We start from the raw sequence: 5,511 nt of genomic DNA on the forward strand, positions 1-5,511 counted from the left end.
TCAATTAGTGGGGTTTTTTTGGTAGAAATGGCTTATAATCCTTTACGTATTGAGGTGCTATTAATGTTTAGAATAAACCTAGATGTATTAAATAGACAGTATTATCCATGTTCGTAAACAGGAATTAAAGTCGTTAAGAGATAATTGGATATATTTGTAATTAAGTAACATTCTCTAGTGAAATTAGATGCATTCTACTTCCTATATTGGTTCAAGCATCATTAATATTAAAATGCAAGACAGACATCCTTCAAAAGAACACTGTGCAGTTGTGCAAAACTTTAATTTTTAAAAATGAGTTATAAGATGGAGTTATTTTCCTGACTAAAACAGTATGTAGCTTTGTGTATTACAACAGCCTGCGTAGAATTTGGAAGGAAGAGCTGGAGCTATAAGAGCACAGAACTGAGGTACTACTGTGCAGTTCTTTCGGAATTCCTCCGTGGAAGAATAAATTGCAAACATGTCTTGTAATGCCCTTTCAATGGCAGTTACCTCAGTAAGGTACTTTTTCAGTGTATTTCTTTATTTTCTCCTTCTTCCACTTCATCAGTCAGTACAAGATACCAGCTTGCATTAACTTATTGTATAATCTTTAATAATGTCAGGATGTAATAATATTATATGTCCCAGAAAACACTATGGGAACTCCATATGAAAATACTGCATAATTATTTCTTGCGCTTGATTATAAGTGTGGAGCAACTCTAAATCAAAAAATCGTATTTAATTCACACACAGAAAATATTACTGGAATAACAAATTAGCAATTGTCAGCTATGAGAGAGCAGAAGTTGTTTTCCCCACATGTGCAGGAATGCGCTCGGTGAATTGATAAGGCAGATCATACGGTCTTTCTACCAAATTTTGTAAGATTGCTATTGCAAGATTTCTGCCATCTGTAACTCATTTTAGTGAGACCAGCTGTTCTTGTGTTATTTTGACCACATCCATTTCATAATTGCAAAATTAATCTTTTAGGTTTGGATTTGATCCAAACTAAAATTTGTAAAGCAAAAATAAAATGACAAACTGCAACAGCAGATCCTACCCTGCTTGTCCCTCTGCACTCTGAATTCAGTGGCTCTTACGCTTTGTATTCTGGTTTGACTCATCTGTAAATGTGAATGCATATACAAAACTATTATCAGAACCACTTTCCAGCTGTGGTGTTATGGTATATATATAGCAACAGGTTATACAATAACATTAAAAAAACTGTATTAGGTATTATTGAAGCAAGGTTTTATAAATCTGTCTTAGACATCATGTAAGAAAGATATTTAATATATAGGATAAAAAGCGTTCATAACTATTGCAGTGATTTAAAAATTCTTTAATTTGTTGGCTTGAATGAAAGCGTGAGGTAAAAAGGATGCATGAACAGAAAATTGTTGGCATGTATTTACAATTTTTACCAAGAAAATAGTTGTGTGGATGTTTGTTGTCAGAAAAATATAACATACCGGGTGTGAAACGGTATTAAAGTCTATGTGTGAAGTACATCAAAGTAATTCTTCTAATAATTAAACTTTCATATACTCCACTGTTCTGTTTAACTAAAATGTTATTTCTATAAAGTTTTTCCTCCCTACAGGTAATATGTAGTAAAGACAGTCTTAATTATTTATCTTGACACGGTACTTTAAAACCTATAATAATCTGTCATTTGCTAGGTTTATAACCAAATTTTACTATTTACATTTGCGTACATAGGCTGAACTGCTCGAGTCCTGTGACTCACTCCACTGGTAGGTGAGTACCGTCTTTCTTCCTACATCTTGTTTGTGGTTTTTGGCAAGTATTTTCAAATGCAGATGCCTGGCGTTAACTCAGCGGCCTAATCTTCAGACATAGTCGCTTGAAATCCATATTGCATGAGGGAGTGCTCAGTAGTTTTGAATGTCATGTTACTGGCTTGGAATATTACATAGTTACCATCTTTTCTATTGAAGCTCAAAAATGTCACCCGTGTCCATTTAATTTCTTTGACATTAGCTACTGAAGAAAGAGAATATATCGGACTGAATAGTTAATCCAGGGCCTGGTTTATGTTTTTGATAATGCAACTTGTTCTGCAGTGGCTATGGACAGGTTATAGCATGCCTATAATTATATATCATATAAACACATTACAGCAGTAGTTTCTATAGGCACAGTTCCAGGAACAATCTGGGTTTGTTCTAAATAACAAATATAACACCATTGCAAAGTGTGGGAAACCGTGCCTAACATCCAGTGAAAACGCTGATGCTGGTAGGACTATCATTTGGCTGTTACGCACATAAGAATAGAAGAAAAAATTAATTAATTGGAGATTGTTAGGAAGGGGTTGGAGGCGATTGTTTCGCCAAATTAGTAGTCTTGAAGATAAGACCAAATTCACTAGAAAATTCCTTACTGTCACTGTTTGGCAAGAATATATGAAAGGGAGGTTAATCAGCTGTTCTTTAATTGAAAAAAGCCTTTTTTTAGAAAGCACCTCCTTCCTACCAGTCACTATTCCTTGCCTATTTGCCAGCTACTGAACTAGTTGATGTTTCAGGTATACCAAGGGGAGTGATGGACACGTACGTAGGATATGCAAAAGCATTTTTGGTTGGTTACATGGACCAAGCTGGGAGATACTCGCAGCTCTTTGTGACTACGTTCCTTTTTTTATTCTGAGAGTGAATTTTCTCTATGGCAAGGTGGCTCTTGGAATTCAGACATTAGCTTGTGTTATATCTCTGCATTCAAAAATAAAAAAAATATGATGGTTTCTTCTAATGATTCTTCTCTGTTACTGTTTTTATCCTTATGAAATCTGGTTGGAACATAGCGGATACCTTTCTTTTCCAAGCACTCTTCATGATAGTCTAAGAAGGATTTCCCAACCAGTAATAAGGATATATCACTGGTGGTTTTTGTGCTTGTTGAAAGTGGCTCACTGAAAAACAAACATACAAAACCTCACAACAAAAGAAATACACTTCAAATAACGAGCTATTACATCCACTGTAAGGAACTGAAAATACACAAGGAAGAGAATGTCCTGTCCTGTCAGCTTGTCCTACCGGGAGCAGCACTTGTCGCTCGCGGGTACGGTTCTAGCGTAGCACTAGCGGACTGCGCTGACCCCCTGCTATGAGCCTTACAGCGCGGGAGGAGCTTGGAAGGTTCCAGCATGGTGTCAGCGCTTGGTTGCTCGTAACGCCACTTAAGAGCAGATACAAAACCTGCAGCAGGAACTGCTGAGGTCTATCGACTCATCCTTTCTTTTCCACCCCAAGTATTTCAAAACCTGCACTTATTTTTTTGCTTTCTAGAACGTGAATTATGGCAAAACTGATCAAATGTATTAATTTACGTTCCTGTCATTTTTTCATTGTTTTAGTGTTTTACTGAAAAGGTCTGAGGGACAGGGTTTAAAACATCTATTTATTGAAGGGCAATTTATTCTATAATTATCGTACTACAGAAGAAAGGAACATATATATCTAATCCAGTTTCTTATGCAGGAAAGGAAAATGGTGTAAAAATCAGAGAATAAAAGTCAAGATTCTTATTCAGGGTCTGCAGCTACAATATTATGCTTTGTGATGAATCATTTAACATCCCTTAGTCTGCCTCCTGTAATGTGGTACAAAACGGCAGTTTGTCATGAATGTGTACTGACTAAAAAGAAAAAAATTATTATTTCACACCATTATAAGGATACACAGACACAAGACAATGGCAGAGTATGGTTGTTGGTTTGGTTAATGAGTGGGAACTGTGGCATTCGTTGCAAAGTTTCCCTTTAAAGAAGAACATTTATCAGGATATGTTCCCAGAAAATACTTTGGACAGTACTTACGGTCTAGAAGACCTTGTCTGTAACAACTTTTAGAAGCACTGGGCTTGTGATCTTGGCTTGCTCTCATAACAACTTTGGTGATGATGATTATCATTCTTATTATTATTTTTATGTAGCTGATTAAACGTCATAACACGTGGAAATTAATGTTCTATTTAATTACAACAGAAGGACAGCTGTTAGGTGTAGCGATGACTGTTCTTTATTTCACGGTCTTTGAAGTTTAACTCCACCCTACAAAGCACCTTCTTCCTGATTTATACCCATAATTGTCTCTGTAAAATGCTTGCACAAGATTGATGTGTATTGTCATCCATTCAAAACAACACCACGGTTACAAATCAAAAGTGTTTGAATCTGAGTCACAGTAAAATTGCCTCGTCACTTATCCTTCCCGACGCAGTGGGCTAAGGTACTTCTGAAATACTTGCATTTCTGCTCTAGTCCACAATGCGAGTTACACAGCACAGTCCATTCTGTTGTTCTAGTGTTATCAAACTATAAACATTTGAATTACGAAACTAAAATTACATGCAAATGTTTTATTAAAATTAGCTAGATGACTTATGTGCTATATTATTTTATTTTGTAAATTTTCTGTATAAACACCTTCCAGGTAATTTCTGCCAGCTCGCTCACTTTCCCTTTGCGCTGCATTTTGCTCAGTCATTAGCCCAATCAGTAGTGACAAAGCCACTTCGAATTCAAGATTTGTTTTCAAATTTTATTCATATTTTAAGAATCCCCGAACCAGGTAACTCCCGTAAATTAGAAGACAGAAGTGATCTGAATGAGAGAAGCAAGGTAGAAGACACAAAGTGTAATCCATAATTTGTAAAGGAAAAAAGTTGAAGATTCTCAACATTGTATTTTATTGTTTGTCTTCAAATACTACACAAACCGAGTAAAAACTATGGTAATTGCAATGATGATGTAAGTTGGAGTTACTGCTGAGACTATTAGCACACACAGCATTTGGAGGTAATGAACTTGGCGTTCTGCAACAAATTCTAAATTCCTGTGAAAGAATTTATAAAAGTAATTGTGGCACCCTGCTGACCTTTATTTTGTATATAAAGGTTTCGAATCTTAAATCTGAACTGAAATGTCATCCTCTTTCCCATTTTGGAGACAGCGAGTCGGACTAAAGCACTCCGCTTTAATCCTGCGAGGGGGCTCTTGCTGTTCCTTTCCAACGGCAGACAGTCGCTCCCGTGCGCGCAGATAGCCTGTCCCCGTGCGACGTGCGAGCGGCTCCCGAGCGTCCTGCCTGGCCTAAGGGTGGATCGTGGCTTCGTGAGCAAACCCAAACAGCTTCCAGGCGAAGTGTAGAGATTTCGGGGTTCTTCTGAGTAATTTTGCAACCCCTGACTAATTCTAAATGAGTGTGTTTGGTTCGCCCAAAGCGCGACCGCCTGCCAAGATAGTTGATTTCTCCCTTTGGTACTCTGTCGGGTATTTCTAGAGAGTCTGTTTTGTTTTGTGATTTGTTTTGTTTTGGTTTTTTTTAAGTGGATATTTCTTTGAGGTTATTAACTTTGTTGTCTTACATTCTTTAACCTGGGAAAGGGAAAGGAAATAAGCATTTTTCTCTCTGTTCACCACAAACAGGTCTAGAAATAATGGTCTTAAGTGGCTGCAAGGGAAATTTAAGCTAAACTTGAAGAGAACAG

The sequence above is a fragment of the Nipponia nippon genome, unplaced genomic scaffold (assembly GCF_047370975.1).
Source record: "Nipponia nippon isolate SJK-2023a ecotype South Korea unplaced genomic scaffold, ASM4737097v1 scaffold_12, whole genome shotgun sequence".
Taxonomy (NCBI): Eukaryota; Metazoa; Chordata; class Aves; order Pelecaniformes; family Threskiornithidae; genus Nipponia; species Nipponia nippon.